This window comes from Tenrec ecaudatus, chromosome 2 (genome assembly GCF_050624435.1).
Source record: "Tenrec ecaudatus isolate mTenEca1 chromosome 2, mTenEca1.hap1, whole genome shotgun sequence".
Lineage (NCBI taxonomy): Eukaryota > Metazoa > Chordata > Mammalia > Afrosoricida > Tenrecidae > Tenrec > Tenrec ecaudatus.
This window is the reverse complement of record NC_134531.1, coordinates 286,580,438-286,608,252: the sequence shown is the minus strand read 5'-3', so window position 1 is coordinate 286,608,252 and position 27,815 is coordinate 286,580,438. Positions and strand designations below refer to the sequence as shown.

At 37.0% G+C, this 27,815-nt stretch overlaps 1 protein-coding gene across 6 annotated transcripts in view; it reads right to left on the bottom strand.

Moving 5' to 3' along the window:
* Positions 1-27,815, bottom strand: part of ZBTB20 (zinc finger and BTB domain containing 20) — a 968,716-nt gene that overhangs the window by 764,232 nt on the left and 176,669 nt on the right. For all 6 annotated transcript variants that reach the window (XM_075542488.1, XM_075542504.1, XM_075542495.1 and 3 more), the window contains exon 2: positions 21,464-21,514. The gene's annotated coding sequence lies outside the window, so the exon portion shown is untranslated. The remainder of the gene's footprint in view (positions 1-21,463; positions 21,515-27,815) is intronic.

Sequence of the window (27,815 nt, the reverse complement as noted above, 5' to 3'; positions counted from 1 at the left end):
CCTTACTTTACCAAGTATGATGTCCTTCTCCAAGAACCGGTCTCTCTCCTGCCAACATGTCCAATGTATGCAAGACGAAGTCTCACCGATATGCCTGTAAGCGGAGTACTATAGTTTGTGCTTTTAGCAATCCATGGGACTTTCAATATTCTTAGCCAATACCATAATCCAAATACAATAATTCTTCTTTCATCTTTCGTATTCAATGTCCAAATTTCACATGCACATGAGGCAAATGAAAATACCATGGCTTGAGTCAGGTGAACCCTAGTTCTCAAAATGCTGCAACTATATTGAATTAACTTCAGTAAAATTTCACTTGGATATGATATTACTTATATTGTTCAACAATCTTCACATCATGTTGGATCATCTTTCTTTGGAATGGGCACAAATATGGCTCTCTTCCAACCAGTTGGCCAGGTTTATAGACAATCGATAAAATATTTTCTTGTTTTATTTGTTGGTCTCTTTGGAATGATACACTTGAGCTTGTTTGAAGCATTTCTAAATGATTTAGGTAAGAACTTAAATATACAAGACAGGAAAAGACATATCAATATTGTAAGATTCTAGAGAAGAGAGAAGGTGGAAAGACCATAAATAAGGACAGCTCCATACTTATCAGATTCCTGCATTTTCTATTCTTAAGAATGGCACTAAAATTGACTAACAGCAAGAAGCTGTCATGCATTACACTTCTGTCATCTTCCATCCAATTTGGTCACTATTTGATGTAGATTATATTTTCCAGCTTTTGAATATATTCTCGTTGACTTACATGGATCCTCTCAGGACTCACCAACAGAGACAGGATAAAAATCTAATCTCCAGGATAAAAATATAATATCTTTAGCAGCACACGATAGATTATGTATTTAGTGGTTAGACATTGGGCTGCTAACCTGAAGCCCCTGTGGTTAACATTTCAAAACTACCAGTCACTCCTTGGGTGAATGATGAGGCTTTCTATTCCCATAAAGAGCTACAGTCTCAGAAATCCACAAGTGCTGTTCTACCCTGACCTATTGCTATGAGTCAGAATCAACCTGATGGCTGTGCGTTTGAAGTTTGGGGTGTAATCTGGCACACACTACCCATTTCACTTCAATTCTCACCATGGATGCCATTTCTGAATAAACCAGGCGTTCTTAATTCTCTAGGCCTCCAAACATGCTGTACGCCACAAGGTTGGCAGTTCAGACTCACCAGCCACGCTGGCTGGGGGAGAACAATGAAACTGTCTGTGGCAGTGGAAATTTACAGTCTTAAAAACTCTACATAGGATCACTGAGTCAGAACTAAATGGTAGGTTTTTTGTTTGTTTGTATGTTTGAATGATCTGTTTTTCTAAACTTTATAAAATGCAAACCTGGTCCTACTTCCCATCATCTCCCAAGGTCACACTCTTATTTCAAAATCTCCATTCTGTATTTGTTCGAATGAACCTACGTAAGTAAAATTCATGCAGCGTAACTTTTTTAGACCTCTTTTAAATATCAATTCTTACAGAATTCTACTATATTTAAGACTCTGGAAACCCACAGGTCTATTAAGAACAAACATCTAAATTTTGCATTTTTAAATATCTATGTATGCCACACTCACGGCCATGCGGTCAATTTGCACTCATAGCAGCCCATAAATCGGACAGGGTGGAACTAACAGCCTTTGTGTGTGTCTCCGACTGTAACGCTTTCTAGGAGTAGAAAGCCTAGTCTTTCTCCCTCGGAGTGAACGTTGCTTTCAAATGGCTGGCTGTTGGTTAGCAGCCCAGTGCATAATGTAAAGTCTTGGGCATCTCAAAGGGCAATTCTACTCTACTATACAGGATCCCGCGAGTTAGAGTCAACTAGGCGGCAGTGTTGATTGTTGTTCATGCATTGTGTTTCACAATGGAACTCTGGTGGCGCTGCCATGTTAGTGTTGGAGTATGAAGGTTGGTGGTTCAAACCCATCAGCTACTCTGTGGGAGAAAGTTGAGACTATCTGTTCTCATTAAGATTTACAGTCGAAGGAAACCCTATACAGAGTTGCTGTCAGTTACAATCAACTTGATTGCAGTGGGGTTATATTACACATAGTTGGCACAAACAGAAGTTTTTCTTTCTTTTTTAAAAATCATTTTATTGGGGGTTCATATAGCTCGTATCATAATCCATACATACATCCATTTTGTCAAGCACTTTTGTACATACGTTGCCATAATCATTTTCTTTAAAAAAATAATTTTATTAGGGCACATACAACTCGTATCACAATCCATACCTACATCAATTGTGTAAAGCACATTTGTACATTCATTGCCCTCATCATTCTCAAAACATTTGCTCTCCACTTAAGCCCCTGACATCAGCTCAATTTTCCCCCTCCTTCCCCACTCCCCCCTCCCTCATGAACCCTTGATAATTTATAAATTATTATTTTGTTATATCTTCTAAGTCCAACATCTCCCTTCACCCACTTTTCTGAAGTTTCTAATAAGTGGAAGGATGTATTTATTATGAAAGATACAGCAGTATAAATTGCAAGTAAAATTGGCTTTAAACTCGGGCACAGGTGAGGTATATGTAATTTGTGGGTCAGAAGTGAAATCATTTCCCTCAAAATTCTATATATCAGAAATTTAAGATGAATCATATTCTTCTGTAAGAAAATTCACTCAACTCTCTTTCAGTTTATTAGCCTGTCACTGACCTCAGCTTGTCCACATTTAACTGGTCATCTAAAAGAAAATACACTGCCTACCTCCAGGATGCAAAGGACTAAAGAAGATACAAAGTTATAAATGATATATTCCCTGCTCCCACGTTTCATAATTTGGTAATGGAGTTAGGACATGTGGAAATATGTACTATGTTGAATCACCTCTGAGTTCTATTTGAACAGTAAGTGCCTTGCAAGTAACAAAAATGGCATATGGAGTGACATTGTATTAGCCAGTGATGTGAGAAGGCATTTCCTAATAGAGTTCAAGCTAAATTATCTCCTGACTCCAGGCCAAGATGTTCTCTCCTATTCTAATTCTAAATAAATTTTAAGTGTCCTCCAACTTGCAGATAGAATGGCCAAAGGTAAAAATCACTATTTCTCACTTCCTAGAATCCTATTAAGTACACCTGATGAAAGATATTACAAAACAAGAAAGCAAATATTTTTTTAATTCAGTTTACGGGTAAGTACTTCATAGTGTCAAACAGTGTATCTATCCTATTGCCGTTTAGCAAGCTCTAGGGGTGCCATGGATAAGCACTTAGCTGCTTATATAAAAGCATGAAATCCCACACAGCAGTCATTCTGTGGAGACGTGGCTGCTTGTTTCTGTACAGATCTGCAGCCTTTAAAACTCATGGTGCCACTCTCATCTGCCCTAGAGTCATCTGGAGTCAGGATCAACTTGATAGCGCTGGGTTTCATTTGGGTTTGGTATTGCTATCCAGAATAGGCAGATGAATTTTTATAAGTTTAATGTATTTGGGGGCTCAATTGGAAAATACGGTTTCCTTTGATATATGTCAAATACCAAAAAGGCTTATGTGTTATTTTGTTTATGCATGGCATCTCCAGACTCAGGGATTGCTAACATAAGGCTCAGGAAGAAGTGATGGATAGAGGAAAATTCTGCAATTACAAAAATTCCATGTATAATTTAAAGGATTAAACACAGATATACTTTTAATTGTTAAAATAATTTTATACCTTTAAAATATATACTTTTATTTGTTAAAATAATTTTATGCATTTTTTTGTTGTAGGCAAAAGTCTATACTAATTACTTTTCTAAGGGGGTTATAGCGTTAACTTGAAAAGGTCCAACATCCCAAATGAAATCACTGTTATCAGTCTATTCTGATGAATAGTGACCCGATAGTGTTTCTGAGACTGCACATCTTTATGAGGAGCAGACAGCCTTGCTGGTTGGTTTGAATGGCTGACCGTGAGGCTAGCAGCCAAATGTTTTACACCAGGGCTCCTGGGGTGCCAATTTTGATTTCTGCCCATTCCACTTCAAAAAGGTTCTTTCTGGTCAGGCAGTTATTGTGCAACAGTTGTAATCATTCATCTATTCTTTTCCCAACTGTATCATTTTTATTCTTTGGACTTTAAAAAATCTTTATTCCATGTGGTAGAGGAAACAAATATATGAAAGTACAAGTCCAGTGATTGTAAGAGAATATTCATGTGACCCGTCATCCGACTTCTTTAAAATCGTAATTCCAATTCAGGCTTGTCCTAAGTATAGAAAAAGTACTTCAAAAGAACCCAGAGCTGTCTACTTGTAGGACAAAACAACACCAAGAGAGAAGGAATCTGGCTTGTGGTAGACCATGCAAGACTTCTGCAGTTAGTTCCATTTGATCAGAGATTTTCCAGAAGTTTTAAAAATGATTTGGCGTCTTTTGAAAATTAAGTGAGCCATACAGCTCTGCAAACCAAGGGGAAAACAATTATCTTAGGAGATGTCTTCTGAGGTCATAGCATCACATGATAAAACAAGAAGATGAAGAGGACAGGACTTTGTTACAAGTCTTAAATAATTCTGATTGTTCAAACTGATGAATCGTCAAGGATAGAAAGTAGGATCCATTTCTGCTTTTAAAAATCCACAGTGTCTGTATTAGTGCCACTGATGACAACCTTCCCGTTATTCTCACGTAAGAGGAAACCCTATAATAAGATCTTCCCAAAATGTCAAATAATACTTGTCTCATAACAGGGCTTCTTTGTTCATTCACCGTGTCTCTTTTGATATGCACAGATAATAAAAGTTCATGTAAAACTAAAGGTAATATAGAACAGAAGCCAACACTAATTCTGTATAAATATGTCTGATTAATAAGAGTTCCATTGTTATGGTTATTTTGTAATGTCATGATTGGTAAAAGAACAGAGGCTAGAAGTACTCTTACTCTCATGGTTTTTGTTCATCCTCTGTCATCCAGTTTGTAGATTTTTCTTCAATGGGGGAAATGGAGTATAGACATTGTCCATTAATTATTTCTATCATTCTAGTTTATCTCCTAGGCTGTGAAACTAGCTTTACATTTGAAAAAATATATTAGAGATTATTCTAAAATTAAACCCTTATCCATTTTTCAAAAAATGAATACTTGTTTCAGGCCTAGTTTCTGAGATCCCTTTTCTGTATGCACAACTACTCTATTACCCCGAGGCTCACAAAAAAGAAACTCACTGCCATTAATTGTATTCTAATACATAGTGATCCTAAAGGGCAGCGTTTCTGAGACTGTCACTCTTTGTAGGAGGAGAAAGCTTCGCATTTCTCCCTCAGAGCAGCTGGTGGTTTAGAACTGCTGACCTTGTACTTAGCAGTCCAACTCATAACCACTAGACCACCAAGGCCTTATGATGCACAAAAGGACTTGAAAAATAAAATGAAACATGGAGGCATTAAGATGTGGTTAGAAGCTTAGCAGTAATTTATTCCTTCAACTGTAAGCACGATTGTAGGTAGATTTTCAGATCCAAAAAAAGAAATTCACTCTTAAGTAATAAGGAAGTCCAGATGTGAGAATATGGTCCATTACTGGAAAGGAAATGGAAAACAAGTAATAGATAACAGCATACTTTTAGCTCAAACTGGTACCTGAGCGATTTCACAGAAAACCTTAAAGCTGCGTTGTCATCTGCTTTTCTCTTTAAATTCTTATCTCCTGGATCCTGGCCTCCCCCTTGCTCCCTTGGGGGCAGCAATATAATAGAAAAGTTTAATGGTCGATCTTAAATGTAGGTGACATTTTTACATCTTTCACAACATACTCTTTAGATTGCACCCACGAAGGAGATGATTAAATAGTAGCAAGAGACCAGTTACCAGACCATTTCGACTGAGCAAAAAGCAGCAATGTAGCTTCTTACTGAAAAGTCCAACAACATTTATACAATCATTATAATCAATTTCATAAGCAAAAGGCTGATAATGACTGGCAACAAAAAAAACAAACAAAAATGGCAAAGCCATTCACTTTCTCCCAAGTCCCTTCATCCTCTCCTCAAACCCTTCGTTTAAGCAAGTGAGACAAGCTATGTATGAAAAGATTGAACTGGTGTCTCCTGCAAAGCATGTTCTGTCGGTCAGAAAGCATGGATACATTTCTCTGATTATTTTAGCCTAAGTTTTGTAGTGACTATCTAGAGCCTTATTTTGTTGGGGGCGGTATCATTCATAGCTGATTTGATATTATTTTTATTATTATTTTAATTTGGACCTCTCTTTCTTTTTATAAAGTGAATTTACATATTCTAAGTCTCTCAATCCCTCCTATGTTTTATTTATGATTATAGTCTTTCTTGATGGTAACTTTACTGTGAAAGAGGTAGTAATTAATGTCCCAATCTGCTAGGTTAATCCCTTTGCACACTCTCTACAGACAAGTTTAAGGTAAGTAGCAGTTTACAGTCAATATTAGGTTTAATTATGCTTAATGAGAGTTACTGTCTCTGTTTACTAACTGCATTTGGGTGTGTGGCTCCTCCATGAGTTTTCCCTGGGCTTCCTTCTGATTTGTGAATCGTGCCACTGTGTGCTGTATACACAGTGCTTCCATCCATAAAGCTGTTGCAGGAGAGCCAGCAAGTAAGGCACCTGTTTCAGTGGAGACACCATTCAATGAACGCAGCCTTGACAAAATGTGTCATTCTTTGGGGAAAAGCGGTTGTTTTGTAATGCTTTCTGAGCCAGATCCCAATGAGAGAGTAATTGCTGCCTACCGTCCAGATCCTTGAGAGGTCCGTACATATAAAATGCTGCTGCAACCTGAGGACATTCATTCACAATGGTAGTACAAACTGATAGGGTATTAAACACGTTTGAGGACCCGTGAGTTAATCTGCCAAAGTTATTTATTTTGTCTTAATATTTCAAACTCTTCTGAGAAAACACTAGTCAGTCCACCCTTTTTTAATCTTAAAATTATATTTAACTTTATTTTAGAATATAAAGCAAAACTTCTGTTTCTCTAAGGTAGCTATAAAATTAGGACTCCAAACATATATCCAGTCCTTAAGGAAATCATGTAGGGAAGCTCAGTATATATATATATATATGGATAGATAGATAGATATTCTAGGTTTGATGTCGATGTATATATACACACACATACATATATAAATAAAAGAATCTTTAAGTTGTAGATAAATTCCACAATTTTAAATAGAAGCAATTGAAAATGTGTTGTTTTCTCATACACTGATAGATCAGGCAGTTCAGTAAACATTTAGTGCGCTCCTGGTCCACTTCTGCGCTAGGGGTGCAGTAGTGAAGCCTCAGGTGCTAACTAAAAGGATGTCGGCTCACACTCACAAGCCACTTCAGTGGACAGTCAGCGTCTACAAAACGTGCAGTCTCGGGGACTCTATGAGAGAGTGCCGCTCATCTACAGGGATGCTTTAAGGCAGAATTCACACGTCAGCAGCGGGTTTGTATCTGAGCGAAGCACAAAAATGAAAGACAGATAGGAGTGGGCTTCAAAGAGTCCATGGAAAAGTTCCATTATCTTTTAACGCCATTTCCCCATTAACTTTATGAAGTTACATTGTACTCCCCACTCACAAAGAGTTTACCAGTTATGAAACAAAATAGACATAAGCAAAAACTGATGAAAGTTTTATTATCACAATTAAAAAAAATACTAAGGGGATGCTGGGTAAAGGTCTCCCTCCCCAAGTTAGAATCTACTCTAGAATCGGGTTTTGTGGTGTTTTTGAGAAAAGATTCATTGATTCTGTATTAGAAGATAAACAAAGCCTCCACCAGAGAAAGACAGTACTTTTTTTCTGGAGTAAAAAGAGCAAAGCATGCAGAGTGAACAGTACCAACAAAGACACAAAGCGTGGCAGCACCTCCATCAGTAGCCGGGGAGTCGATTTGCATTTGGGTAAATCAATGCAGAACTGTGCTTCATAAGACTGGTAATGGCTGGTTTTTTCAGAACTAGATAGCCAGGTCTTTCTTTTAAGGGTCATCTGGGGAGGCTCAAAGCTCCAAAATGTTCATTTCAGCTGAGGGCATTAACTGTTTGTACTGCCCAGGGAGCCATGCACAACATGTAGACAGTATTGCAATGTGAATAGAAAGAAAAGTGTATGTAGGAAAGTGAAGAAAGTATGAGGCAGAGGTGGGGGAGTGAAATATTTGCAAGTTGGGACTGGGATGAAATTAAGAACTTTCGGTCTCATCCTGCCATTAAGTTTTAAGTAATATAAGAAACAAGGGAAGTTAAAAAAGAATCTTTACTTGAACAAAGACAAGTTGTAGAAAATAAAATTTCTCTAAACCTATTAATCCCTAAAAACTATTTTAAAGGTTCCATATGTATTTGGTAACACATTACCCTTTATATTTAGATCAAAGGCTTAGATTTTTCCCCCCATGGGGTGAAAAAATGTATCCAATCCAAAGACTGGACCATTATGTATAATGGAAACTGCAGGGTAAAGAAGTTGGTGGATTCATACCCCAAAGCATCCTGGGAAACCTGTGCGTGATTAAATGTACTTGGTGAAATAAAAATTTGCTTACAATTAATTTCAGAGCTTTTCTGCCTTTTGAAAATTCTACCTTTAGTTATTGCATCCAGACTTTACTTTTGCTTTTATGGAGAAAAAAAATGAGGCAAATAGATTTTTAAAACCCACAAACTAATGGACTTAAAAGGAAAACAATACCATCCAAACATATACTTAATAAGAAAAAGGCTTTCTGCTGCTTAGATCCTGTTTTAATAGTATTTTAGAAATGACTAGACACATGGCCATGATGAATATCTGTGCTTTTCAGAACATCAATTTCCCTTTCGTAACATAACCTCTCATGAATTTCCCCGTGGGGAATCATCTCCTTCCCTCCGTTTCGCTTTGGGCGAGGGAAACTCTAGTGGTGACAGTGGACATGAACGTGTTAGGGAGAGAGATGGACTAGGCTGTGAATGCGGAAAGAAGGAAAAGCACATGAAGAGACAGGAGGGCAGGAGAGTGAAGCCATCAGAAAAGTGGAAATCATCCAATAGAAATAGCTTACTATTGTGAAAAATGGTGAACATCTGTCCAAATGAAATCAGCTAGCATGCATCGGAACTCTAAGACACAGGCATTTTCCTTCTGTCTTGCTTAAAGTACATATATGTTTTTCTATTTCTCTTTTACAAGTGAACAGCCAAAACACCCTGAACTAAAATAACTCGCCTCAACCGGAGCAAATGGTGGAACTAACATGAAACTCAACTCTAACCAAGAATAATGCTATTTCCAGTAAAAAGAGTACAAGGAATGGAACAAGTTGAAGAATCAAAGTAAAAACTCTGTAAAACTATCAAGAAGACACTCCAAGACTATGGCGATTTACTAGTGGCAGATACCACTTGAAGTTCAAGAGTTAACTAAGGTTCTAATATAATTCTGAAACTTAAATAACGCTGTTTCCAAGAAGTAAATGTTTAAAAATATTTTAAAGTAATCCACTGATACAGGTTTGAAGTATTTTTCATAGGGAAAAGGCTTAGGACCAATACTATTAAATATGTCCTTCAATAGAAGAATCACTTTCCTTAACAATTCTTTGAACTCCAGTTCTTTGACTAAATTACTGGCAGTTTCTTATGAAATGTACCATGTTTGCTTAGCCTAGAAATGTTGAATAAAATCAAGTTAACCATTTCTGAAATAGTTAAAATTTTAAAGACAGTTATATACCTTTAAGAAAAGCAAACAACCATTTTTAAATTCATTTCTCTATAATATTTTGATTTAACTTTGTGAACTTAGCAACAAAGAGTATGGTTTTGTTAAAAAAGAGAAATCCAGCTTCAGAAGTGAAGAAATTATGTAAATATTATTAGCTTTTTGTTTAACAAAAAGCTATGTATGATCTCGTATACTGAGATATTTTCATTTATGTGTAGATCTTTCTCTTTATATAATAAAATGTAGACTAAATTCCTCTTTTCAAATGCTGTTAAATATCAGCAAAGTGTTCACACATCTGGATGTCTTTTTGCGCTTACATGCACTGGCCTTTGTACCACAAATGTTTCCTCTGAGAACCCTGAACTGCACACACTTGTAAAGGCCACTTAACCAATTCATGTGTTGCCACACCATGCCACTTCTAATGTTCTTCGGGAAATTCAAATTACATTAGGTATTCAGAGGCACTTACCCCTGTGGCTCTTGCTCAAGAAAAGCCAAGATTCAAAACATAATTGAGTTACTCTCACTCTCATAAATACACTCGGGGGCTTCAAAAACGTGTAGGAAAAGTCCCTTATTTTTCAATTCCAACTTTTCCATGAACTTTTTGATCTAAAAGAGACATTCCATCCTGGTCCCAGAGGTATGAAGTATATAAAATAAGTATGATATTATAATTAATTTATAAGTTATTATATAAAAGACCCTATGGGTAGTACAGGGACCTAATGTATTGCTATAAAATGTATAAAGTATGCGCCGATATAAATAATATGCATAGACATGTGCGCTACTTATTCTTATATACCAACATTAATTTACATTTTCAGCATGTTTTTGAAAGTTAAAGAAAAAAATCCTTAAATTGTTTTCATACCACATATTCTAACTGAAATAAAATGTCCTTTAAAAACTATAATTAGTGGCTGGTGTGTCAAACCATGAACCAAAGGGTCAAACTTTGTAATTCACAGTTTGAGAGGTTATAGCCCAAATTATAACTTTAAAAACTGGTTATCTGTGAGTAATTTGACATATCTATCAACTACGCACTCTATGCATACAGAATCTTTTTGAGAGTGAAAAAAACGTATAACCAAGTAGATAGTTGATTAAAAAAACCTGACTTTATAGAACAAGGCTAAATTGCAGCATAATTATTTGAAATTCCATTGAATGACCATGTAAGAGTGGAATGCCAAATACTACATATGTCCCAAAGATTGCGTAGTGAAAAATATGATCAGAGAGAACAATTTTCCACACATGTCTAATAAAGAGTGAAACATAATTTATGTCCATAGCCTTTTGTTCAGGATTACGGAAAACTAATTTACAGATTAACTTTGAAATACTAATAAACAAGCTTTAAAGAAAATTACTATTCTTCTGTAATTAAAAAATGCTAGAAATTCCTAGGATCTCCACATGTGGTATTTGAAAATACCAAAATTACTATCAATATAATATATACTAAATTAGGTACTTGAAATTGCTATCTTTATTACTCAATTTTGAAGCAAATACTATTTTGCCTACTTTCATCTAAAAGTTACCTACCATTTAAGACACAATTTGAAATAATTTGGTCTCTTTGGAATTATTCAGTCTAGAGGCAATCCACTATTAAGAAGTCAGGCCATTAAAGATAATTTCTCCAGTGTAGATCAAATTTCCTAAACTCATGTCAAAATTGATAAGGCTGGAGAAAAATCATTTATTTATGTTTGTAATTATATATAAATTAAACATTTGTCTGTCAAGCACAACTGTTTAATATCTATACTCCCTAAGAAGACCAGAAATTCTGCAAGGACAAGAAGGGTTTCTCCTGTTCCTCAGCTATACATAATATGTGCCACGTGCTTGGCACCAAAAATGAACCACTGTCATCAAATCTATTCCAACTCACAGTAGCCCATCAAGAACATACTTCATGAAGACAGCAAAAGCCAATAAAAAGAAAATAAAGACAGAATTGATCCACGTGCTTATCAGAAGAGACTAGCTAAACCAAATGGAAGAAATGATGAAGTCAAAGAGCTGAACAGATTATTTCAAAGGGCAGCTAAAGAAGACAAAGTATAAGAAACAAACCACGGCCAGACATCTGTGCTCCAATGTTTACCATGACATAGTTCACAACTGCAAGGAGATGGAAACGACCCAAATTTCCATCAACAGATGAAGCATCAAAAAACTGTGGTGCACACACACTATGGAGTACTGCGCATCCCTAAAGAACAGTGATGAACCGTGAAGCACATTGCAGCGTGGGAAGAGCTAGAGGAAATCACGCTAAGTGAAGAAAGCCAAGCACAAAAGTACAAGCACACATGAGTCCACTGAGGTAAGCCTTAAAAAAATGAGGCATAGGGGAAAAGCTATTAGATACATGCATCCCTGGGGTGAGGCCCAGCAACTACGGCAGGAGTCAAACCCAATTCAGGGATACATATGGCAACCAACTAAGTAAGAGGGGCAAAGAAAGGAAAGGAAAAAGAGAGACATGGGGAGGGGAGGAGCAGGGCATTGACCCACCCAAGGGAAGAGGGTTATTTATATCTCCATAGGAGAGGAGGGAGAGACCAGGCTTCAACTCAATGCGCCAAGACATTAATACAACATAATAGCATGTACCAGAGAACCAATAGAGAGGTCTGCGGGGCTGGCCTCGATCCCAACTATGTGGACACCTTGCTCCCCTAAGAAGAATGCACTTCAGAGGACACCACTGGGGCCACAGCTTGGGGAAAGGAGCGCATTGGATTAGAGCACACTGGAGAAATGAAAAGGGATGGAGAAGGAGGAGAGGACATCCTGGCTCACCAAGCACCAAAGATGATATTCCTGCTCAGAACAGACAATGCATTGGAAGGACCATAGTGCCGGCCCCAACATGGGACACAGCATCCCTCACTGAACCCTGGTGCTGCGGGGACAGCACTGGAGACACAGTGTGGGAATAGTGCACGGTCTGGTCCCACCATTCTGGGCCAAGGCACTGAGGGCGTGCAGCAGAGCAGCAGGGGGAGCAGAGTGATGGAAATCCCCAGGGAATACCACAAATAGGCTTTGAAGACCGTATGGCACCCCATCAGATTCAACTGGAAAACACTTGTAAAGGCCAACAAACAGACCTTGAAACTATTTATAGGCTTTTCCATTTTTGTCAGAGGCTTTCCTTTTGTTGTTGTTAGTTTGTTTTTGCTGTTGTTTTGGTGGTTTTGACTTCCTTTGTTTTATTTGACTTTGCCTGATTTTTGCATTTATTAATGTATCTGCATGTCTATCTGCATGTCTAAGATAGGCAGGATAAATAATTCAGAGATGAAAAGAATGGGACCAATGGTTCCGAGGGGATACAGGAGAAGAGGAGGTGGGAGAAAGGAGGGGGTGGGGGTGGGAAACCAACCCAGGGACAAGAGAATAACAAGTGAACTAACATCAATGGAAGGAAGGTCATAGGATGCCTAATGGGGCTTAATCACGGGCAATGTATCAGTGAGTAATTATTAAACCCAAATGAAGGCCAAACATGATGATGGGACAGGAGGAAAGTTAAAGGAACTAGAGGAAATATCCAGGAGGCAAAGGACATTTATAGAGGCCTAAATATAGGCATGTACATATGCAAATATATAGAGAGAGGGGATTAGAACTATCTACTCATATCTATATGTTAAGAATTTTGGTTGCAGATGGACATTGGGCCTTGACTCAAGTACTCCCTCAACACAAGAACACTTTGTTCTAATAATTAGGCATTCTGTGATGCTCACCTTCCCGACACGATCACTGAAGACAAAATGGGTGCATAAGCAAATGTGGTGAAGAAAGCTGATGGAGCCCAGTAATCAAGAGATACAATGTCTGGGGTCTTACAGGCGTGAAGATAAACTAAGATAAACTAGGGTCATCTAGCTCTGAAGCAAAAAGCACACATGGAAGAAGCACACCTGCCTATGTGATCATGAGGTGTTGATGGGATAAGGTATCAGGCATCTAAGACTCAACAAAATCATACCCATTGTGAATGGGGGTGGGTTTGGGGAATGGAGTGGAGTGGAGACCTTAGGCCCATCTGTAGACAATTGAGCATCCCCCTACAGAGGGATCACAGGGAAGAGATGAACCAGTCAGGGTGCAGTATAGCGCTGATGAAACACTCAATTTTCCTCCAGTTCTTTGGTGCTTCCTTCCCCCTACTAACAAGACCTCAATTCCACTTACAACTCGGATTAGACTAGAACATGCACACCCCTACAGACAAGAACCAAAAACACAGGAAATCCAGAACAGACAAACCCTTCAGGGTCAACAAGGAGAGTAGATATACCAGGGGGATTCCGAGAAGGTGGCTGCAACAGTCGGCTCGGGCACGGGAACAATTGTGAGGACGGTGCACTATCAGAGAATATTTCTTTCTGCTGTGTAAAAGGCAGAGATGAGTCAGGACATACTCAAAGGTATCTAACTGCAACAGCAACAAGCTATACATTTTCAGGAGAGCAACCTCGTCTTTTCCCTGAGGAATGACAGATGAATTTGTACTGCGGCCTTGAGGTTAGCAGTCCAATGCTTACCTAATTGCACCACCACAGCCAAGCATTCAGTGAATTTCTTAAGGAGGCAAAAGAGGGAAGGCTGGAGCTATCCATTCTTGTCATTCTCTCCGTGTGATTGTGGGAAGAAAAAGGGGTGTAGGGAGAATGTGCGCTCCATTTAATCAGTTTACTTATCTAACTACCCTAGGGGAAAACTTTTTAAAAACAGCTCCCCAAAATACCTGGTTATAAGACAAAATAGATGAAATGAAAGATGAGAGGGATAGAAACTAGAATGGGAAACAAGATGTTTATTCGTGTATACATACAAAGACAAAGCATGGGAAAGAGAAAAATTTCTTCTCATTTCTTTAGTTTAAATTAATCTTATAACAACTGCTATTCTAATAGTCTTACTTCAACAAAAGACTAAGTGGATATTTACTAGTGCTTTGTTTTGCAACATAATTTGGCAAACACTGCATGAGCCGAAAAGGTAAGCTTCCTTCTGTCATTTGGCACCCATGTACTGGAGGAGATATTCAACCATAATAATTTATACTAAGAATGTTATCATGGTAAATCTGTGGGTTGTTGTGGAAGAACAAATCGGGAATCTTCCCTGGACTGGGAAACATGCTGACATGATAAATGCTTTACTCTTGGTGCTGTTCCAACCCGAGCACTGATGGCTCTTCATGCACAGGGCAATGCATACACTTAAACCTTTCTAACGCAAACAAGATCTGCATATGTAAATCACAGCATCAAAAACACATTTGAAAACTGTCATTTTTCCTATGAGTGAATGTCTAACGCTGACCCCACTTAACCTAATAAAATATTTGTCATTCGATTGGGGCAATCCACATAGGTCCTTGAAAAGTCCTGAGCTCTACTGCTTGACCCTTTATTTGCTTAATTCTATTTTAAGGCTGACAGGCATGTTAGTAACACTACTTTGATCATTGTTAAATACAAGCTACTCTATAACTAATATTTCCCCTCATTCTGAAAGTCACTGATCAGTTGCTGGCTGGGTTGAAGAGTGTTACAAAGATATGTTGCACAATACTAGAATATACACTCTAATTCTGAAAGAGGAAACAAGTTGATCTGCTTCTCACTTCATTAGAAGAATGGAGAGAAATCTTGTCATTAATAAAGGAACAGGATATTTTGGAGAATGGCCAGTAGACTAGGAAAATGAATGTAGTGTTTATTTAGGCATGAAATGCAATTCTCCCACATTTCTTAGATATCATGCTTGTCTTGCTTAAAGAAATAATTTTATTGATGTATTATTCACATATCATGCACTTCAATACTTCAGTCGTATCAGAAAGAGTTGTACAACCATCAACACAATAAATTCCTTAACATTTTCTTTGTTCTTGTAGACACTGCTACTAGCTCCTCGTTTCCCTGCAACCTCCCCTCCCACAACCCCCAAAAAACCATTAATCCAGTTATTGTGTCTATAGATTTATCAATCCTGGATTTCATATACTGGAAAACATACCCAAAAAAGAGCAAAAAAAATATTAATAACAACATAAGCCAAAGGGGAAAAAACTAAATTGAAAAGAAAGTAGGAAATACCAGAACGAATTTAAAACAGGTCTAAATAAATAAATAGATCAAGAGGATGATCAAGTGTTCAATTTTAACCTAACTGCATGTGTAATAATCCATTTTCTAGTGCATTCTACATGATATTCACATCTCTGGTCTACAGTCAGAGAGGATTCATAAGAGGCTTGATCCATAAAGTATTTCCTTTATTTTTTTAACTGAAACAACTTCAAAGTGAATCAGAAGGGAGATCCAAGAATTATATATTATATTTTAACCTAACAACATCAGCCATAATAGAGTTTGCAATGCTCTCTGTCTGACAGCAAGGTCATAGACATCCCTCAACTATAGTCAGAGATGATTCACCAAAGGCTTAACCCAGGTAGGAAACCTGCCAATGGATTTTCAGCTCTCACTGTCTGCCATAACCTTGTGTACACCAGATGTTCAAAATTTTAAGTCTGATATCATTCCCTCCTTCAGATTTGGATTTTATCATTTATAACTCTGGGATCACAGAGGCTGGTGTGCTTTTTCCATGTGGACTTAGTTGACCACTTACTTAGATGGCTGCTTGTTTTAAGACAAGCCTTTAAGACCCTGGGCACTATTCTTTTTGATAGCAGGGTGCCATCTGCTTTCTTCACCACACTTTGCTGTAGCATCCACATCCCTTCAGTGATCTCTTCATGATGGCAGGTACCAAGTAGGACCATGTCATACGAACAACTTTTTCTTAGTTGGGGCTAGAATTAAATTCAAACCAAAATCCATTCACATATCTATGGCTTACATAAGTTTCTGGTTTACTTTATAGGCCACATTGTTGCTTTATGACAAAGGATATTGTCAGTCATCCCCCTGAGACACAATATAATTCTATTGATAGTGACATTAATTTATCCATATATATATAGAATTTAATACAATGTTAAGAAAAGGAAATCATATTACTACATGCAGGCGCCAAACTACATTAAATGAATTGTTCATTTGTACATATTCAACTCTTAAGTAACTGAGCAATACCAGTGAATTTCAAGAGTATAGCTTACTCAATTAAGAAGCATATATTTCCAAAGGTAAGAAATAAACTAAACTAAAGCAAAACCACCAACCCTACTCCATTCCAGCTCATAGTGACCCTATAGAAAAAGGTACTTGCCCTGTGGGCAGTAACTCTTTATAAGTCTAGAAAGCCTCATTTCTCTCCTAAATGAATAAATGAATCCTATTTTTCTCCCAATCCTACATTACTCCCAAATGAATTAATAAAGCCTCATCTATCTCCCAAATGAAATAAGTGTATCCTATTTAAATAAACAGATCATTCTACCAGTACTCAAGTTATGTATTGGGTAGTGTAGGAAGATAAATTAATCATTTTAATCCATTAGTTCCTAATAACGTGAACTTCCATAAGAAAATACTGTAGACATAAAGAGAAGGGACAACATATGTCTACGTTTGGTAATTGAAGTTGGAATTGATTAGATTTATGAGATATAATATTAATTTTAGGTTAGTTTTTATTTCTATTACATGATACATAATTGTGTAGAAAAGAAATTGCTTAAATATGGCTATTCTATACATATCTTGGTAACTTCCAAATGATTGGTTGCTGTTGCTGCTAAGTACTGTTGAGTAAGTTCAAATTGATGATGACCCTATGTAAAACAGAAGAAAACACTGCCAGATCCTGTACCATCCACAAAAGTGTTCTCATGTTTGATCCATCTCATTGAGGGTCTGCCACTTTTTCATCGGCCCTCTACTTTAATAAGCATGATGTCCTTCTGCAGGGACCAGTTTCTCCTGACAACACGTCCAAAGTACATGAGGTGAAGTCTTCTCATCCTTGCCTGTAAGGAATATTCTGACTGTATTTGTTTGTTCTTTTGGCCGAACATGGTACTTTGAATATTTCTCCCCAGCACTATAATTCAAATTCATTGTTTTTTCTTTGATCTTCTTTATTCAAATGATTGGGTGGGACCATGAAAACAGGGTATGTAAGACACTAATAGAGGGTATTGGTCAGTTTTTCTATATAATATGGTATAAGAGAGCCATTTCAAAAGCAAGAACCAAAGACCCACTGACTACAAAGAAAAACTAGCAGCGGAACACATTCAAAATTCCTTGGTAAAGTAGCAGAGGCAGAGAGGCACCAGAAGTCACAGTGCTGAGACCACAAAGCAAGCAAGAGAGCTACCACTGAGACAGTAAGCAGAGACCAAGACAAGGGCCAAAGTATCACTTGGCTCAGAGGCTGGCTGAGGACACGTGTTGCTGTGGACCAATAACTACCCTTAGTGTTTTCCGATCCTGACTATTGATACATGTTAAATATCCCAATAAACTCCCATAATCATAAGTACTGTCTGTAAGTTCCAAAGAATTATAAAATCCAGCAGTGTCATGTAAGAATTACCTGGTGTGAGGATAGGAAATGAAATATAGGAGCTGGAGATATGTCTGACTTCTGCCATGAGGTGATTGATCCTAAGCTGGTATAGGGTTGGAGTCTCCTTTTTCTTTACTGACGCAGGGGGAGATCAGATGTGTCCCGTATGCCATGTCCTCAATAATCTAATACTCATTACCTCTCATAGGATGAAGATTCTTTAAAGAATAATAGCTGATAGCTATGTGTGTTAATTCAAGCATAACATATCATAATTCCCCTCGCAGGAACCAAAAATTCAAATTGGATATAGTTCTTTCTAGAATCAAACAAAATAACACCAAGTAAATGGGTTGTTAGAGATGATTTTGAGTCTTATTCTGTGTCTTTTGTTCATGGACACTTATGTCAACGTATTATATTCTCTTCCAGGATTTACTCAAAATGCCTAGAACCTAATTTTTTAAGTATCAAAAACCTACAGATTATGAGACTCTATTCATATTTAACCACATCTTAGACCAAATGACTAAAAGTTAATTGGTTCAAAGTAGAAATAAATTGCTGAATGGGTGCAAAATATAATAAATAAACAAAAAGTATATTGTTCAATTTATAATTCAATAAATGTCATAGTAGCACATATATCTTATTTACTGGTGTGGGAAGAAAGAAGACTAAAGAGTACAAATCAGTATAGGTAGAGAAAACATAATGGGAGCCTTGTGTTGTTGCAATGCAATGGAAACCCCTCTGAACAATACAGTTACAATACAACGATCACATAGCTGACAGAACTATTACTATTCATGGAAGGTATGTAAGCACTCAAAGCAGCAATGTTGGTGGCCTCTCCCCATCAAGTAAATTTGCCAGTACAGAGTGGAGGCCTGGAACCAGGCAAGACATAAAAAATAAAACCAAAAAACCCTAGAGCCAACTAAGAACAGATTCAACTTAAGCCATCTCCAATTTGTAATATAACTATAAATCTGCAGTGAGAAATGTCCCTTGGGATGCACACATATTGTCTTTAGAGGGTACTGACCAACACCTATTTCCATTCATCTTAGTACGCATTTCAGTAAGCCTGAAACACAGATCTAGAAATCTCAGTATATTCCTGAACACAAGTAATTTTAACATTAGTTGGCACGAATTTCTGTTGATAGGTATGACCATCGTGTTGTGACATGAACAGATGGTCAGAGGAAGTCCATTTCACTGACAGTATATTAAGTGGGTCTTTTTCTCCCTCAACAACCAAACCAAACAAAAGCACAACACGCAAGAGGTCATTCTGACTTCCCCCTCATTTGTTTGTCAGTTTTATGCCTGAAATATGAAAATAAAAAACCAACACTCCTATGTCGTTACATTCCTATGAATATCATTTCCATGCAACATTTATTAGAGTATCCATACATCCTTTGAAAATGGAAAAATACAAGATATTCTGTTTATTTTTCAACTAGCTAATCACTACAGTAAAGAGAGAAAAATAACCATTTCACTCATTCTTCAGGTTTCTTTGAGTTAACCAGAAGTTTACAAGAAAAGAGCAAGTTACAACTCTATCATCATAATCAAGACTTTTACTGATATATGAGAAAAAAATAAAATTGAAAAAAAAAGTCTCGAAAAAATGGCTCAGCTGACAATAAGTATTTCTTTGAAATGCTGTGTGAGTTGTATATGTATTACTGAATATTTTTAAATATAAAAAATGAAGATTCCCAATACCAAACAACTTTCAAAAGCAAACAATTGACATGTAACAGATATCAATAACCAATTAGATCATTTCACACCAAAAAGTCTCTTAAAATACCCACCCATGTTGCTAATCAGCTAATTATTGTTAACTTGATTTGTATAACTAATCCAAAATATACTTTACATTGATTCTGTAAAATAAAAAAGAATATTATTGCACCAATGTGCAATAAAATTAAGAATATATTCCCATCTATAACAGAAGTGAAAACAAACTGCAGGAGTTGTCTGAAAAATAAATGACAAAAATTAATCTACATATGTTTGTGAAAACAAGTTCAAGGAGAATTCTAGTTACCTATCTTCAGAGAGAGCTGATGAAGTGTGAGGTTTAAGAGTACATCTTTAGTACTTCTGTAACTTAAAATATTGCTGAGTATTAATTTTTCATCAAGTTGTCATTTTCTTTGACATTTGGTTTTATTAATCAAGGCATTTATCATTAATTTGTAGAAAATATCATAATTAAGTCAAATAAAATAAAATCCTTAAAAGGTTAAAATTAGAAAGCAGGTGAATTAAAACTTTGACATTACCCTGTTGACACACAGGCACTTTTGGAATCAAGTTTTTACCATGAGTTTGGCACCTCAATCTTGGGATTGGCTGGTTAAAAAAACATTACAGAGATTTGATTTAAAGCTCTTTGACAGTTTTGACATTCAGGTGAAAGTACTGCTGCTGCATTTGGAACAATTTGCATATCCCACTGCTAAACGGAATGCTTGAGGTGTGCACTGGTGTAAAGAAATTAAAAACAAGCTATCACACATGCTTAAGTGTATGTATTCACAAAACTGGTGGTTGGATTACACCACTCCATCCCTCTCCAATGTAATCTATGATTTACTCTTCTATAATAAATTATCCTACCATGTTATTCTCGCTGGAAGATCTAGCCATGCATGTAAGAAGCAAAGCAATTACCGCCCCCTCATGTCTATGAAACCTTCTTCAATCCCTGGGTGCTCTTTAAACACAATGCAGCCACACAAGTCTATTGTCACCTTCCTGACTGACTTTCTGGACTTCAGTAGCCATTACATTTCATTGAAATGATTTTGTAGTTCCTAACAAATGCAGTTTTCTTTCAAATGGTTAATTATTAAGCTCTCCCCAAAGAGGAATAGGTACTGCCTTTGAAATAATTTGTCTAGGAAAAGGTCAAGGTATAATACGAGTCGAGTTCTAAAATATTTTAAAGCAATATAGTATATAGAGAAGAAGGCATAAAGAAATACTCACATGGATTGAGGTACTGCTAAGTGATATAAGTGTACTTTTATTGATTTATATTTTACATAATTTGTAGGTGAACATTGGAAAAAGTTTGAAGTGTTAATACATAGCAAAGGAATGCCATGAGGTAGTAAATACAAGGCCTTAAATTTATAAAACACTTCAAGGAGATAATACCTTTGAAGAAATCACAACTGGACATTACCTTTCAGTCTTTAAAGTCCCAAGGGGAAATTCTTCACACGTTTTTATATATCTGTAAAAAAACGAAGAACTTAAATTAGAAATTTGATAATTCCATTGCCTGGTGGCACAGTGGCTTAAGCTCAGGCATAGTAAACAAAGGATCAGTGGCTTGAATGTCCTACCTGCTCCATAGCATGAAAAAGAGACAAACTGTTCTATGCTATAGAATCTAGAGAGTCCTATCAGATGCTGTAAGCTGGGATAGACTTGAAAGCTATGAATTTGGTTAGGTTTGGGTAATATCTTTGTGACCAGCCATAGGCATAACATCAATTCAAATTCACCAAACTCTGCAGTCAACTAATAGCTACAGTCTAAATAAGAAAATAAGGACTAATATATTCAGATGTACACTTGCAGTACAAGCATTCAATACAAGGTAACAAAATATACCATCAAAACGACTGCATGCCATTAAAATGGAGCATTGATTATACTAGTATTCAATTTTTGAAAGATTTACTTTGTATTTTTATATTTTAAAGAATTAATATAAAATTGTTTATTTTTGGTTTTGTTTAGCAGTGGTTTTACAAAGATGTACAAGTATAATATATTGGTAAGCTCAGATGACCTAGGAATTGTGTACAAAGATCAGACAAAGGCCGTATCCTCAAACGAACTTACAATTTCCAGATGGAGGTGGGGATGTTTGCATAAATATAAAATATAAAGATAAAAATAAGTGTGCAGAGGAGCATATGTCCGCCATTGTTTTAGCACAGAGCAAAACTGTCCAACCCAAATCATTAGCATTGAAACCTGGCTATAATTCCTATTTTAGTAACCAGGCCAAGTAGGGATATCCTTAAATGCTTTGAAAGCTGATTAAAGGGAAATGTATATATATATATATATATATACATATATATATATGAAGAGTCAATGGTTTTGAAAATAATACGATTTACAATCATCCTTAAAATGACAAAATATCTAGAATAAATCTAACTAGAGTTGTAAAAGATCTATACAAAGAAAACTATAAATCATTACTTCAAGTAACAGACAGACACCTACATAAATGGAAAAACATATCATGTTCTTGGAAATCTTAATATTTGAAAATATCAACACTCTTAAGATGATCTACAACTATCGTACAATCCAGATTCAAATTCCAACATTTTTCAACAGGATGGAAAAACACATCGCCAACTTTATATGGAAAGAAAAGAGATCTGAGATTACCAATGCATTGCTGAAAAAAGAGGAAGAACAGGGTAGGCTGCCTCAAAGTCCCTGGTGTCAAACACAGCCAGAGTAATTAAAAAAAAAACTATGTTACCGGTACAATGACAAATACATAAATCCATGGAAGATAACAGAGACCCCAGAAGACACTTCATCTACCTTTGGACAACTAATCTTATACAAAGACTCTAGTCCATTATATGGAGACAATGGTTCTAGAAAAATAGGATGTTTATTTTCAGAAAAATTAGGCGAGAAAAATCCAAACCTAACACCACACATAAAACTAAGTCAAAATGGATCAAGGACCTATATGTTAAACCAAACTATAAAGATTATGGAAGAAAAATAGAAACAACATTATGGTTCTTAACACATAGCATAAGTAGAATAGTAAATTCAGCTAATAATGCACAGATAGTAGAAGATAATTTTAATAACTGGTGTCTCCACTAAGTCAACACATTGGTTCATCAAAAGTCTTCACCAAAAGAAAAATAAGAAACTATACACACAGAGAAATGATTTTGGGCTACAACATATCTGACAAGGGTCTTGCCTCTAAAATTTATACAAAATTTTGCTATCTCAGCAACAAAAAGACAAACAATCCAATTAAAAACTGAATAAAAAACATGAGCAGACACATCACCAAAAAATATATTCAAGCAACTACCAAAACGTGAAAAGATGCTCCCAGTTGACATTAGAGATCCAAATCAAAATTATAATGAGATTCTACCTCACTCAGACATCAATGGCATTAATCAAAATAAAACAACAGATAAAGAAAGAAACAGAACATTAATTACTAGCATGGCTATAAAGACACTTGAACTCATATACAGAATAATAGAGCTATTATGCAAAAAGGTATGACACGTGCTTAAAAAACTAGAAATACAAATACCATAAAATCCAGCAATCTCACTCCTCCTTTTGTTATCTTCCTAGAGAAATGAGAGCTGTTACATAAATAGGCATAAAATAAAAATGAATCTGTGAAGCACCTCACAACGTGTAAAAAACTGTAGGATATCATACTGAGTGAGATAAATCAAACCAAAAGGACAAATATTGTATGAGACTATGGTTATAAAATATCAAGAATAGATTGACCCACAGAAATTACAATAGTTTGATGTTGTCCAGGAGGGTAAGTATATTACCTGGATAAGAACCACAGCTTCAGGGGACATCTAGGTCAAGTGACAAAGAAAAGTTCATAAAGCTAATGTTCTACATCCTACTTTAGTGAGTAGCATCTAGGGGTCTTAAGAGCTTGTGAGTAACCCTCTAAGAGTAACAATTGTTCTCTTCCCTCCTGAGGAAGCATAGGAGATTGAAGAAAAGTAAAAACTCAAGGAAGCAATTAGTCCAAAAGACTAATGGCCAACCTGAACTACAACCGAACCTGAGACAAGAACTAGATGGCACCCAGCTACCATTACTGACTACTATAACCAAGACCATAATTAAAAAAATGGACTTTTAAGAAAATTAAAAGCTGAAAAAAATATAACCAGTTTTACTGGTAGGAAAGAAACTAGAGAAACCTTACAGATTATTGCCATTAAAAAACCTTCTAACTTGAAACATTCTAGCCAAAGAATATACAGGCCTATCAAATAAAACAAGCAACACAACAAACAAATCTGTCTCCGAAGATGTAGAGCCAGAATGCCCCTTGAAAGCAAGAATGGTAAGACTTCATCTCATGTCCTTGGGACATGTTGTCAGGACAGAATATTTCCTGGAAAAGGACATCCTGCTAGGTAAAATGGAGAGGCAGAGAAAAAGAGGAAGACCCTAGACTCGATAGAGTGACACAGTGGCTGCAACACTGGACATGAACTTAACAACTGTGAGATGGCCCATGACCAGGCAGTGTTTCATTCTGCTGTACCTATCTAGTGTCACCCACTATAAGGTAGAATCAACTTTCCGCCACATGAGTCAAAAATGTGAAGACGGTGCCCCTTAGAACCATCAACTATGGGAGATCACAAGGATAACATTGACCCCAAACAAAACATGAGAAGACAGGGAGAGACAGAGAAATCAGATGACTGCAAACGGGAGAGACAGTGTTGATGCATTGTAGGAGTTGCAGGCAATGTCACGAGACAATCTGCGCATGGATATCAATTGGGAAATGAATTTGCTATGTAAGTTTTGACCTAAAACACAATAAAATATTTAAAAGTATATCTTTTAGCTAATTTGGTCAGCTGTCATATAAAAAGAATTAACTGAAAACATTTTTCATATTTAAAGTTGAGGTTGGCGTTATATGTGATCTTTCTAAACATACTATGAAATTTCAGTGATAATCTAGAACTACATACAAATAATCAGAGACTAGCAGGCAGCCATTCAAAAGCAATTTCAGAAATGGACATGCATACATAAACATAAACTGATTCTATAAACTACATATATCTATAGTAAAAGTTCCATGAAAAAATCTGAAGATTATAATTAACTGGATTTTTAATATGACTGTCTCATGCTGCACTGCAGAGGGAAAAGAAGGAATCAAAAATATATACCTATGAAATATAGACCATGAAAATTAAATCTCAGAAGCAAAATTCACTGCCATAGAGTCAATTCTAACACACAACAGCCCTAAAGAACAGGGTAAAACTGCCCCTGCGGTTTCTGAGACCATATCTGATTGAAGGAGTCAAAAGGCTCCTCTTTCTCCATCACGGTAACTGATGGTTTTAAAAGGCAGAACTTGAAGTTAACAGCCCAACTGTAACCACTACACAACCAGAGCTCCTTTCAACCACCATTAAACCAACACAACTGTGAGTTTAGCCTGAAGAGACAAAGTGGAGTTCAGAAATGGGAGGACAATCTTGCTCTACGCAAGATTAGCACATTTGCAACACCACAGGTTAGGAAGGAAACTGAAACTCACAATCAGGTAGGTAGAGTTAGAGTAGAACTATGAAACATGGATCCACAGGGGATGTTGATAAATGGCAGAGGAAGCATTTTCAAATTAGGAGGAGGAAGAGGAGAAAAACTCACTTTTTGAGAAAATTAATTTGGTCATTTCACAAATAAAAGTAATTTTTGTTCACTATCCTCCCCACTAGAATGTAAGTGCCAGGAGGATGGGAACTCTGTCTTTTCCACCATACTTTCATTCCTATGAATAATGCTTGACCCATTCTAGGTGAACATGGATTATTTTACTGAGTAAAATAAATAACAACCAAAGTTTATAGCTATTTATAGATAAAAATTTAGTATTAAGAAGTTAACTAGTATGCATTAAATTTTAATTTTCTGCAACTTCAATGTCATGCAACACATTTTTGTGTATCCGGTCCATATTATTTTAATTAAAGGAAACAATATTCATATAAATGATCAGACTTAAATTTCAATCTCTTGGTTGCTGTCTAGTCAATTTCACCTCCTTGTACAACAGAACATAACACTGCTTGGTCCAATCCTCATAATCATTGCTACCCTGATTCCCCGAAAATAAGACAGTGTCTCATATTAATTTTTGTTCCCAAAGATGCGCTAGGTCTTATTTTCAGGGTATGTCTTATTTTTCCATGAAGAATACGGTACACATTGTTTACTGTTTTAATTTTTTTACTCATTTTATTGGGGCTCATACAACTCTTATTACAAGCCACATATACATTAATTGCGCAACACACACTTATACATTCGTTGCCCTCATCATTCTCAAAACTCATTTTCCCCTTGGGCTCCTGGAATCAGCTCCCCCCTCCCTTATGAACCCTTAACAATTTATAAATTATTATTTTATCTTGTCTTACACTGCAGGGCATCTCCCTTCACCCACTCCTGTCACCCATTCCCCAGAGAGGAGGCTATATGCAGATCCTTGTGATCTGTTCCCCACTTCTACCCTCTTTCCCTCCAGGTATCGCCACTCTCACCACTGGTCCCAAGGGTTTCATCTGTCCTGAATACCCTGTTTCCATTTCCCATCTGCACCGCTGTGCATCCTCTGGTCTAACCAGGTGGCAAGGTTTCTACCTTGGGATCATGATAGTGTGGGGGAGGAAGCATTTAAGAACTAGAGAAAGAGTGTGAGTTTCATTATTGCTAAACTGCACTCTGAGTGACTCATCTCCTCCCCACAACCCCTCTGCAAGGGGTATAGATGGGCATTGGGTCTACAGAGGGGCATTGTCCCCATCACGCACTCCCCTCATTCACGATGATATGATTCCCCCCCACCTTTGGTGCTTGATACCTGGTCCCCTCGGCCCTTCATTATCACAAATGTTGGTGTGCTGCTTCCACGTGGGTTTTGTTGCTTCTTGGTTAGATGGCTGCTTGTTTATTTTCAAGCCTTTAAGAACCCAGACGCTGTATCTCTCGATAGCCGGGCACCATCAGCCTTCTTCACCACACTTACTTATGCACACATTCGTCTTCAGCATTTATATGGAGAAAGTGATCACACAATGATGGTTTTTGTTCTTTGGTGTCTGCTACCTGATCCATTCAACACCTTGTGATTACACAGGCTTGTATGCTTCTTCTCTGTGGGCTCTGTTGCTTCCGAGCTAGATGGCCAGTTGTTTGCCTTCAAGCATTTAAGACCCCAGACGCTATACCTTTTTATAGCTGGGCACCATCAGTTTTCTTCACCACTTTTGCTTATGCACACGTTTGTCTTCAGCGATCATGTTGGGAAGGTGGGTATCACGGAATGACCATTTAGCTTAGCAAAGTGCTCTTGTATTAAGGGAATGCGTGCAAGGAGGCCCAATGTCCACCTGCTACCCTACTACTAAACCTATAAATATATGCACATAAGTCTATTTCCCCCATAATCATAAATATATTTACGAATGTACATGTAAATATTTAGGCCTCTAGACCTCGCACTTCCTGTCTGCTCCGGCTGCGCTATGGCCAACAATGAGCTGTGCTAAGGCCTACAATGAGCTGTGCTGTGTGCGGCGCCCGCCACACTATGGTCCATAGTCTATAGTTATGGTTGCTTCAGGGGGCCATATTTTCAGGGAGGTCTTATTTTCGGGGGTGCCTTATATTTCAGTGAGAAGCAAAACTGTAAGTAGGTCTTATTTTCGGGGGATATCTTACTT